The 12,202-nt window shown below is 45.7% G+C and overlaps 1 protein-coding gene across 3 annotated transcripts in view; it reads right to left on the reverse strand.

Annotated features, from left to right (window-relative positions):
* ARID1B (AT-rich interaction domain 1B) overlaps positions 1–12,202 on the reverse strand; it is a 401,326-nt gene that overhangs the window by 335,260 nt on the left and 53,864 nt on the right. The gene's annotated exons all lie outside the window — the stretch shown is intronic.

Genomic DNA, 12,202 nt, shown 5'->3' on the forward strand with positions numbered 1-12,202 from the left:
CTCACCAGCCTTCCAGTCCTTCATGGGTGTAAAACAAAACCAAGTGACCCAGACTTCCACAGTGTGTTTCCAATGGCAGCAACATTCTCTCTCCTATTAAAAATGTGGACACCACAGATTCCTACTCTCTGTACTAAGCAAGGCAGGGGACTGGATAGACACTCCCACAAAGAGAAAGAAATAACCTATAATAATAAAAGGGTAATTAATATGCTAATTAGACCGGACGTCCTTCCTGACGAAGCCAGGGCAGAAGGGAAGTCAGGCCGGGTCCAGGTGCCTGCTGGCGGCCAGAGGAGGGAAGCCCGGGTCCCAGGTGCCAGAGGGAAGCCAGTGCCAGCAGCCGAGGTCTCGGGTGCTGAAGGGAAGCCGGTACCTGCAGCTGGGGGAAGGAAGGCCTACTCTTGCACAAATTTTCGTGCATTGGGCCTCTAGTCTATATAATAAAAGCCTAAGCGACCTTTATGATGGAACGACCAGAATGACCGATCGCTATGATGCGCACTGACCACCAGGGGGCATATGCTCAACACAGAAGCTGCCCCCTGGTGATCAGTGCACTCCCACATGGGGAGTACCGCTCAGCCAGAAGCCAGGCTCACGGCAGGTGAGCGCAGTGGTGGTGGTGGGAGCCACTACCGCCTCCGCAGCAGTGCTATGGAGCAGCAAGTAGGCGGGCGGTAAGGAACGAGGGTCCTGGACTGCGAGACGGATGTCCGCCGGAGGGGTCCCGGACTGCGAGAGGCCGCAGACCGGGCTGAGGGACACACACCCCCTCCCAGTGCATGAATTTTGCGCACCGGGCCTCTAGTTTCTTATAATATTGTTTTACCGTTTTCCCCTATTACTGTTACATTTTGGATTACCACATACATTTATACTATTGACAGCAAAGTTAGTTTCAAAATAACGATTACTCAAGATCCCACATTATTTGCAGCATCCAAGCTTCCAGTGGCCCCCGTTCTGTGCTTCCTGGCGCAGTGCACGGTGATCACGTCGAATTGTTTTCCATCTCCAAGACGCAAGGGGTCTCCAGAGCAGCGCTGCCCGAGCGCGTGCTGCAGTGACGGGAGCCTTCTCTTCTGTGCTGCCTGTGGGCTTTAAAAGCACTCACAATGCGGCGAGGACAACTGCGGGACCGGACTCTTAACTTCATTTAATTTTAATTAATTTCCATTTAAGTAGCCGCATGTGGCTAGTGGCTACCGTAGTGGACAGAGCAATTCCAGGGCCCTGAAAGGCTAAAAGGCTTGAACATTTATTTTCAAAGGAGGGAGACCTTTGGGTCACACTGTGTCCTGAGGCTGAGTTTTCTCCTTAGGAAGAGGGAACAGTGATGAAAACTAAACCAAGTGCAAAGACCCCCTTCACATTCTCATCAACAAAGAAACACGCTTCGTCCAAATCTGCTGCCTGACTGGTGGCCGAAGGAACACGTACCATGACGACGTTTGCCACGGGGGAGAGGGACGCCAGGTGGACACTCAGAACCACGTCTCCTAGGACTCGGGGCGAGGGAACTACTCCTCTAGTCTCACCTGTGGCCTGGGCTTGACCCACCTACCATGTGGCTTTTGGGGGATTGGATTCCCCCCCCCCCCCCAATAATATCCCCTAGGTGGGTGGGAAGAGGATATTTTTCTTCATGAATTTTTCCAATATCCCCGTAGAATATCAAATGATGTGAATGCGAGAAGAAACGTGCTATTATAATGACAGCTCCCACAATACCGTCTCACCCCTCAGGCCACACTGCTGGGAAGAAAGGCAGTGCGAGGTCTGAGAAGGCCGCCAGGCCAGGGTCTGGGCCAGCTCAGCCCGTGCGGCCTCCGGGGTGAGCCTCCGGGGTGAGCCTCCGGGGTGAGCCTCGGGGGTGAGCCTCGGGGGTGAGCCTCGGGGCTGATCCGGACGGGGCCTCAGTCACCCGCTGTGCAATGGGCACAGTAACAGCGACAACGGAGCCGTCATGGATGACCACACATGGGTCCCGGCGCGGGCCTGACCCCTAGTAGCTGTTCAATGAAGCGCGCTGTATTACTGATTACTCAAGACGTGGTATCTCGGTACAGTGGGAAAACAAGTGTCTTCCCTTTGAGACCCAGGTACCGTAAAGAAACCTAACCTGTAATCCGTAATACTTGAAAGGGGATGTATATGCAAATTGTAATTTAAAGAATGATTTCATTATAATTACACGGTAGCAAACACATGCCTGTTAAAGGAACGATTTTAACATCAGAGAAGCCCTTACGCACATTAGCAGCTTTGCGAACGGCCAGGTTCTCGGTGGCCAATCCCGAATGCGCTCCCGGCGGGTCTCTGAGGGGCCAGAGAAGACGTGCGGCACCTTCTGCTCCTGCTGACCGGCACCGAAGTGGCAAGAACCGAAGCTGATTCCCAAACGCCGTCATCTGCTCTAGAAGCCTCTCCAGACGGCCCCTGCCGCCTCCCTCGGCCCGCGGACTGGCTGCTTCATGTCAGTCAAGTTCCCAGACACACCAGTGCACCCCGTGCCCGAGGTCTGCGCTGTCCAAACTCATGTTCTGTGCATGTTCCTAAGTAACCTCCCCGCAGCCCACAAACCCGCGGGACTCGCCCGTAACAACGGCAAAGGGCAGCGCGGGCTTCGGAGGGAATGGGACTCATCTGGATCCTGGGCCTCCCTTCACGGCCTCCGTCACAGCCCAGGCCGAGCCCTCCGGTTCCTGGGACTCCCTCAGGGGGGCCCTCGGGGAGCAGCCTGTCCTGCCTGTGGCCGACCCTGCGTCAGGCACTGGGCACAATGTGAGAATGAACAAGCCATCTTTCCTGTCAGAGAAGTTTAGGCAGCCGCCATGTTGGCTGCAGGACTTGCAGCTCCCCTGGGGGCCGCCATCTTGAAATGGCAAAGGCCAACCCCTCCCTTCAAATTAGCCAATCGCGGAAGACTGTGCGCCCGCGCTCCAATCAGGAGTGAGGGCAGGTCACGTGCATCAGGATGACAAGCCGAGCAGACCGCCTCCTGCAGGAAAGGTACCTGCCGGCTCTGGCTCCGAGTGTGACTCCTGCTCTGCCCGGACCCCTGGGCTGGGGGTCCCTTGTTTCCTACACAAGGAAGGGAAGGCCCTCCCACCCAGCCAGGGCTCTCACCCCCTGGGGGAGGAAAACCGTCTACTGACATGTCAGGGAGCACTCAGCCCAACAGCGTTCTCTTCTCCTTTTTAATTAAAAAAATTTTTAAACAAAAAGCCCACTCTTCTTCCAACCGTGTCAAAGCCTCTTTCCAATTTCCTCTTCATAGTCCAGCCACTGCAGCTCGCCCGGTCCTCCGCTCTTCTGATCTCAGCGGACAATAACCACGGCAGTCCCTCCGGCGGGATGTCCTCGGCGCTCCACAGCGGAGCCTCCCCAGACTCCTCCTCTGAGCTCCTGTGGGACTCCCCATTGCCCGCTCCTTCTCCGGCTCCCCAGCTGGCTCCTGTCATTCCTTCAATGTCAGTGCCCCCAAGGCACACTCATGAGCCCCCTCTCACGCTGAGGACCCACGGTACACTCTGGGCCCGATTCTCCCTCCTCCGCTGCGGATCCCACTGCCTGCTGCCTGCGTGCACCCCCTTCAGCTCTGGGCACATCTCAACGCCAGCAAGTCCGTTACCGACGGCGCAGGATGACGGAAAAGCACCAGACACCTTCAAAGGCTTGCGATGCCACGTTACTTCTCCCGGCGTGAAGTACACAGAGGCGGCAGCACTGCTCGTGGCAGCCGTGTCCACCACGGGCAGTGACAGCCTGTCTGACCACTGTCCTGGGACAGAGGTGCAGGCCGAGCATTCATTTGTAAGCCTGTAGAAACCACCGTTGGAGTTCCTTCACATGTTGGTTTATTACATGCTCATCTTCAGTCTCATTACTACAAAACTAATACTTGAAAGTGTTCAATTCCTCTCCATCCCTGTGCTATAAAGGCACTGCCCCATGGGATGGGAGGCTCTGCTGTCTTTGGGATCAAACCTCACTGAAAGGTAAGCCTATGGAAGCACGGTCTGCGTTGCATTCATTGTCTCTGTCACAGGGTAGGTGCTGAATAGGACCGGTAGCTTTTTCGAATGAGTCAAGTACATACATAAAGTAACTCGGTATCTGGCAATTCGTTGTTGGCAATCACCGCTGTCAGGTCTCCCACCTGCCCCTAACCCTACCTTCCCACTCCTCTTTCCCTGGGTTTTGGGGGACGGAAGGTTTCCCTCGACGTGTCCCGTTTACTGTACTCAGCGTTTCTCCTACAGATTGCTGTCCAAGGCTCTCACAGACACAAGGGCATGGAAGGCTTGGCTGGCTTCTCATCCGATTCCCCACAAGGTCATGGGTGCTGGCTAGCACAGCTAGTTTCCGCCCTGTGGCTTGGCAGAACCTGTCCGCTTCTGCGAGCCCCTCACTTCTCGTCTGCTGCCCCACAGCCGTTCGGATAACTTCTCTGCGCTTTACTTATGTAACACGACAAAAAGGAACGTTACCATGGAAAACCAAATAACTATCATGTATGTTGAAAAGGGGGGAATGGCTTTATTCTTCTCCAACAGAGTTAGGTGCACGAGCATCGTGCCAGTGATTTTCTTGGGGCTTTCAGAGCAGCTGCAGAACGTTAAGATTGCACTGTTGAAAACCATAGCACTAGACGAATGATACTTTACTAAGAAATTCTCTGAAAGAAGGAACACAGGTAGACAGCTGTTAGCTTTCTAGGCAAATGATACCTTTTATCATGAGGAGCGAAATAAAAATGTGGCTGCTAAGCCACCGAAGACTCCCAGTCCCTTCAGAAGTTTAAAGAACCAAACACAATTAAAGGTCCAGTCTCAGGGAAAAGAATTTTCGTGACACATGGCAACAATCTATTAAAAAAAAACAGGTTGCCGGTTGTGTTTCGTTTTTCTTCCTGTGCATTCTTACAAATAGAGTTCAGTCATTTGCTTGAAATGGGTTAGGTGTAGTCAGCATTAACTTCACAAACTATAAATCCATGATTACTCTAGTAGTGATATGTTATTATAAGTAATAAAGCAAATTCAGGTTATTTTTATTAAATAGGAAATGAGAGAGGAAAGCCTTCATTTAATTCCAAGCTAAAAAAAGCATTATGGAGCTAAGTCACTTGGAAATATTCTCGGCCTCAAATTTAGGAGCGAGCAGGAGGTAAGGAAAACACAAGTCAAAAGCCCAGGAACCAGACCTAGAGCCAGTCTTGGCTACTGATCTTGCCTACTGCTCACACGCTCGGCAGGACTGGGTGAGTGGAATTTAACTTACATCGTTTGTCTAAGACAAGGCTATGAGCCAAGTTGATTTTTTTTAAAGCTGTGAGATTTGGTTCTATTGACAAATTTTAACAGAGGGATATAAAAGGGAAATCTCCCAGTACGGTACCTTCCCTTTAGACATAATTAGGAAGAGGAAGTCTAAAAGGGTCTTGGGACCATCCCAATACCCCTGAGCCTGGCCAGCCTGGACATTCCTCAGGTGAGTAAGAAACAAAGCAAAACGCAGCATTTGACTGGGTCCAGGGCTTGAATGCTTTTCCTGTCTTCCAACACCACGGCACCAGGCCCCAGAATGGCCCTGTGGCAACAGCAAAGACAAGTAATCATGACAATACATCGCGAGATGACCTTGCCAAATTGGAGGATTTTTCTGCCTTATATTTCTTCTTTTATCTATGCTTTTAACATCTTGATTACTTGAAGATATGCTAATTTGTGGGGCTGTCTTACAACTTTCACCACCACATTCACTAGGGGCATACAACCATTAAATTTTATTTTGTTGGTTTCTTACTCTAAAATTTGCTCTTCCAGCTCCTTGTATTCTCCCTTCTCTCCAATCTTCTGATCCCTAATTGTCACCTGTCTTCCCTTCCCTATTCTCTCTTCATACTTCCTTGGACTTATAACACTAGCGACCTTAAGACACTGTCTAGTGTCCATTTTTTCATCCAAAGCTATTTATTAAGCACATACTATGTGCTATAGACACTGTCATAGGTGTTGGTCCACCACCTCCCCAACCCATTAACTTCAGTCTCAGCCACACTTAACTAAGCCCAGACTGAAGAGAATCTATGCTCCTCTTTAAACAACAGACTATTTCACCGCCTCCCTTTATGACTCAGCTCAAACCGATGACCCAGGCTGTGGACAGAGTTTCCCCTAACAGGCAGATACAAATTAATGTTCAGTGACACTATCAGCAAAATCCAATAGCCACCTTCATGCCCTTGAAACAAAGATTTTGAAGAATATGAAAACACTAACTCAAAAAGATATATGTGACCATGGTCATTGTAGCATTATTTACAATAGCCAAGACATGGAAACAGCCTTAGTGTCCGTCGATGGAAGAATGGATAAAGATGTGGTATACATGCAATGGAATACTACTCAGCCATAAAAAGATGCTGTATTACCATTTTGCAACAACATAGATGGTCTTGAGGGTATTATGCTAAGTTAAATAAGTCATACAGAGAAAGACAAACACTACACAGGACTTCATTCATATGTGGAATATAAAACAAAAAGGTAAGAAACAAAACAAAAACAAACTCATAGCTGCAGACATCAGAATGGTGGTTACCAGAGGGGAAGGGAACGTAGGAGGGCAAAATGGATAAAGAGGTCAAACATATATGGTAACGGATGGTGGTGAGCACACCAGACAATATACAGATATCAAACACGTACTGTTGTCTACTTGAAATATATTTAATGTTATTAACCAATGTTACCTCAATAAAGATGCAATTAGTGAATTAATTTTAACAAGTAATGACACCCTTAAAAGAAATTCATGCAACGTGCCTGGCAACACATAGTAGGTGTTTAATAACAGGAGCTATTATCACTGCTCTTGCTTTTATTATATCACAATAATTGAGGCTCTTCTAAAAACCTTCCTCTGAACCTGCATTTCTCTATTTGAGAGGCCAGGAATGGGAAGGAAGCAATGTGTTTGTAAGAACTGTACCAATCACAACTGACTAGAATGAAAGGCTGATCTCATGCAGCCCCACATGTCTTATATAGGCCACCCTTTAAAGCAAATCACTCAGTCTGCTGCTGACTCACCACCACCTTGACATTTTTCCTGCCTCATCCACCCAGCGGGCTCCCCCAGCACTTCTCCACTGGGACTTGACTTGACTTGATTCATGTGCGTGCCTTCCTCCTCTCCACATGCAGAATCACTGTCTTCTCAGCTGCAGCCACGCCTCCTCAACTCCACCCTTGCATTAACTTAATTTTGGGGCCACCTTGTCGCTCCATCCTCCCAATTGCACATAAAGATGCTGGTAAAATATCAGTCCTGCCATCTCTACACTATTACTTCTTATGTCTGTCATGTGAACAGAAATCTAGAAGCCCACACATTCTCCATAATCATGATCAAATACTTCTCCCACTGTTTTTGTTAGCCCTCATGTGGAAACGAAACAAGTGTCCCTCAAGTCAAGGGGTAATTTTGCTTCCTGTATCCGTTACGCACATTCCCATCAGACGTCCTCTTTTGTACCCTGTAGAAAGAGCCAGGTATCTACAATCCCTCCCCCCACAGAGCCCGTATCCGATGCTCTGACCCATAATAGCTCACAAGCCCTGAGGTGCACAGGAAAGGCCCAGCTCTGAAAAGCACACAAAAGCTCTCATCAATCTCCACCTGCCCTCCCTATCCCCTCCTTTTGCTAAGAAACTAGTTAAAGAGCCACTTCAGACCCATTCTTCTTGATAATGAGAATTTCCTTCTGAATATGTCATTTCAAGCTAATCAGGTGTCATGACTATTGTTTACATTGAATTTTACTTTAATTTCAAGTACCTTTACTAACAAAGCAAAGATAAACATTCTTTAAAACTGGTTTTGTCTAATAAAAATCCAAACACCCCCTATTCGTTAATTACTCTTATTAATCACTATGAAACCAAGTAAGACCGCACACCTGAGTAAAGCTCTCTCATAGAAATCAGTTCATTTCAGACTGTACAGGGAAAGACAAGAAACATGCAACTCCCCCAGGTACAGGTGGTAACAGTCATCTCTCCAACTTTCTAGTGCCTTCTGCTTGTGAATGGCTCGTCTAAATTAAATCTACTTTAGCCCAGCTTGCCCACAATATTAAAATTATTTCATTATCAAGTAGGATTAATAAACAAAAATTCAAAAACGATTTCAAAAACTTAGGTTAGAAAGGAAAGAGTCAAGTCACAACTAATTAGGAATGCCCAAAACAACAATTTCCTTTTAAAAAGGCATTGTTCCAAAACTCCTACATTTCTCCTCTTGCTTTTTTCAGATTCTTCACATCAGCACATTATCCACCCCACAGAATATTCATCCTCGACAAGGCAGAAAGCTTGCCTGCCTCCCTGTGTGATCTGTCCGCGTTCCATGTGAATCCAATTTCCTTGCATTACCTCTGCCCAGGTCAGGGATGAATGGCTGTCAAATTCCCAGAGGAATAAAAAGAAAACCCTTTCTTCCTGAGGCAGCAAGTTTCAATTCACAGAGCACATGGCTAATCTACATATGTGAAGGTCACGGCACTTCAGTCAGAGAGGTTAAGAATGGAGCAGCTCACGTAAGGGGTTGTCTTAAACATCTTGGCATGATGCCCAACAAGTAAGATTGTTGAAAAGCCATAGATAGCTTCTGGCAGCAGCAAGGGGAAAAATATTTTGATCATGTGATGCCGCACACACTACCCAGTTTATTTCATGTGTGAAACTTCGCCAGTCCCTAAAAGACATGCAAATCAAATCCAGATTTCTGCTTTACCAGTCTGGCCATGCTGGTACACCTCCCTCCTCTTAAAATGCATTTATATGAAATTTCTAGATGCACTGAGAATACAACTTCAACATATTGACAACCAGTTGGCTCAAATATCTTAACATCTGATTACAACTTCTTTTTTTCCTGTTTTTTTTTGTTTGTTTGTTTTAACTGATGGTCATTAGGGTTCCTGCCACACGTGGTTATGTTATAAATATAACGCTGAGAAGATTCTTGTGAGTCTTTTTATGAAATGTTTCTATTTCTCTTTCATAAACTCCTATGAATGGGTTTTGCAGAATCAATGAATAGATATGTTTAACTGCAGAAGAAACTATCAAACCGTTCTCCAGATTGGTTTGCCAACAGCACAAGAGGTCCAGTTTCTCGTGTGCTTACCTACATGTGTAGTCAGTCCTTTTTATTACAGCTGGACTAGTGACTGCAGCGGTAGCTCACTGAGGCACTGATTACCATTACTCTGATGTGCATCTTTTCATGTGCTATTTCTCCATTCATATATCTGCTTTTGGGAAGTATCTAAGTCCTTGGCACCCTTAAAAAACTAGATGGTTCTGCTTATTTTTGATTAGTTGGTGTTCTTATATATTCTGTATGCAAGTTCTTTGTAAAATATACATCCTGTAAATATGTCCACCCAGTCTGTGACTTGCCTTTTCAGATTTTTAAGGGCTGATTACAACTTCTTTGTATTAGTTTTTCGACAAACCATAAAACTACTTCGAACAGGAAAGGGTATTTAGACTAAAGAGCAACATTCTCTTAAAGTTACCCAAATACACATAACTGTCTTAAATAAAATTCATCTTCTTCCTCCATTCTACTCTCTCGCCTCATTATTATTATGACAATATGGAAAACTAAAGGAACATAATGCACGATAAAAGACAAAACACAAAATTGCTTTTTGGGTCCTATTTTCACTAAATAATTATAGATTCAAGTAAAGCTGCTTTAAAGCACTCAAGCTTCTCACAACGGAGAGGAAGGACAGGTTTTTGCCCACATAACGGCCCCCAGGTGAGGAGCCACGACTGTGACAAAGCACAGCTCTGCACGGTTTCCCTACTCGACCAAACGAAATGAAAGGAGCTGGCACTGACAGGGAGGGGAGGGAAGCTTTTTAAATGCAGCAAAATTATAACAAATGTAACTACAACTTTTAACAGGTGTTAACTTTCAATAATAAACTACTTGTTTAATATATGAAAAAATCATTAGAAGCAAAAGATCCACTTCAAAACTGGAAAGTTGTATCACCAACTCCTTCAGCTCAAAATTTAGATTGCTTATGAGGCCAGAGTTACTCAATCCATATTTCTAATTAAATGGAATAGTAAGTAAAATAAAAATATCCCACAAACTATCCTATTTATTTTAATCACCAATATCCACTCAGTAACCTAAGAACATTCCTCTATGATAAACAATGACCAACACAAGGTTGAGCACTGCATGAACATCTCAGGATATCTTTTTATCTGGTGCTGTGCCCCTACCCCAAGGGCACTTGATGTTTGTTCATAGTGGTGAATTCAATGTTCCAATTATCGATCTTCTGAATAGTTCCTTACCAGTTAAAAATATATGACTAAAAAAAATTGAACAATTACAGAAGACGTTTTAGAGATGTGATCAGCTGCTTTATAGCTTACTCTTCCTAAATACTGACAAGGTAAAGACATATCAGGCAATTAAAAAACTGAACCATCTAGATTAGAAATAAGCTTCAAGTGTTAACCTATTTGTTCTGAGAAGAGAGACTAATAGGCTGTTCAATTAACTAATACAGAACCACACCTCGCTCATTTTAATTCCTGATCGTGAGAAAGTAGTCCTTTGTTGCTGTATGAAAACGTCCTATCAGTCCTTTATAAAGTCCACTTCTCACAACTGTATAAATCCAGGTACTCCTTCCTATCCTTCTAGAAATTAGGGAACTACAAACTTGCCCGAGGTCACACAGGTTCTAACCTGCCAGCCTTGGGCTTGGGCCTTGGCCCCAGCTGCAGCCCCACCCCTCTTCACCTGGTGGGCAGCTCATCAACCAGGTCTTAGCTGATTAGAGCTGATTAGCAGACAGACTTCCGACTCCTACCCCGCCCCAATCTAGTCTCTGGGAGGTGTCCCTCTAAATTCAAAACTCCCACTCCAACTGTTTATGTCGTGTAACATGTTCTCTTGTCCTTAGTCACTGCATTATCAATTCCTCAAGGTCCGGGCCCTCGTCACCGAGGGTGCCATCATCCGCCAGAGTGGGCTCTCCACCAACATCTGTCTGATGCCCCAGCTCTCCCAGCGATGACACAAACCTGTAGTCCCAATGCCCTGGCACAAAGACGGTTCAATCCAGTGAAGTGAACTGAACTTTAATTCCGTCATGCTAATGATGCTCTAAGCCAGTGGTTCTCAACCTTCCTAATGCCGCAACCCTTTAATACAGTTCCTCATGTTGTGGTGACCCCCAACCATAAAATTATTTTCGTTGCTACTTCATAACTGTAATGTTGCTACTGTTATGAATCATAATGTAAATATCTGATATGCAGGATGTATTTTGTTACAAATTGAACATAATTAAAGCATAGTGATTAATCACAAAAACAATATGTAATTATATATGTGTTTTTCCGATGGTATTAGGCGACCCCTGTGAAAGGGTCGTTCGACCCCCAAAGGAGTCGCGACCCACAGGTTGAGAACCGCTGCTCTAAGCCATTTTTTAGCAGAAAAACCTCTTATGCTACCCAAAACAAAACCCAAATTAAGACCACTTTCTCATCAATGTCATGGCACCTAAGAACAATCTCCAAGTGCACTGACCTTCACATAAAACAGGGAAACACTGACAGAACAGACTCCTTGAAACTGACATGGAAACCCATCATGCACTGCCAGGGAACTTTCCGTTTGGGCACATCATTAACTACTCTTCCAAGAGTTCTTAAATGATGCACTTGGAGGGATACAGTCTTTCTGCACAGAACTGCAAAACAATAATGTAGCCATTCATTTTCACTTCCACTTAGTTAAACACCAGGAGTCTATGATAACTCACCAGGGAAAATTATGGATCATATGTGATATTTACTCTTTGTATCTTAAGCTCCAGGTGGTGCTCAGTAAGTATTTGTTCGTAATAGAGTTGAATTTGGTCCCTGATACTTTTATAAATCTCAGAATAAAAAATTAAAAAGAAAAGCTGCCACTACATATTTGAGGCAGGCCCCTGGCATTAGCAGATTTGACATTCCCTGTTTGATTATTTGAGAGCAGCCCTAGTAAATTATACTCTTGCTAGGGACCAAATTTGAATCTTATATTCAGTGAAGTGAAGCAGATACAGAAGCAACTAATGAGAGACCTCAAGTCCACC

The sequence above is a fragment of the Myotis yumanensis genome, unplaced genomic scaffold, assembly GCF_028538775.1.
Source record: "Myotis yumanensis isolate MYYU_CA2020_CCGP unplaced genomic scaffold, mMyoYum1.0.hap1 SCAF_6, whole genome shotgun sequence".
Classification (NCBI taxonomy): domain Eukaryota; kingdom Metazoa; phylum Chordata; class Mammalia; order Chiroptera; family Vespertilionidae; genus Myotis; species Myotis yumanensis.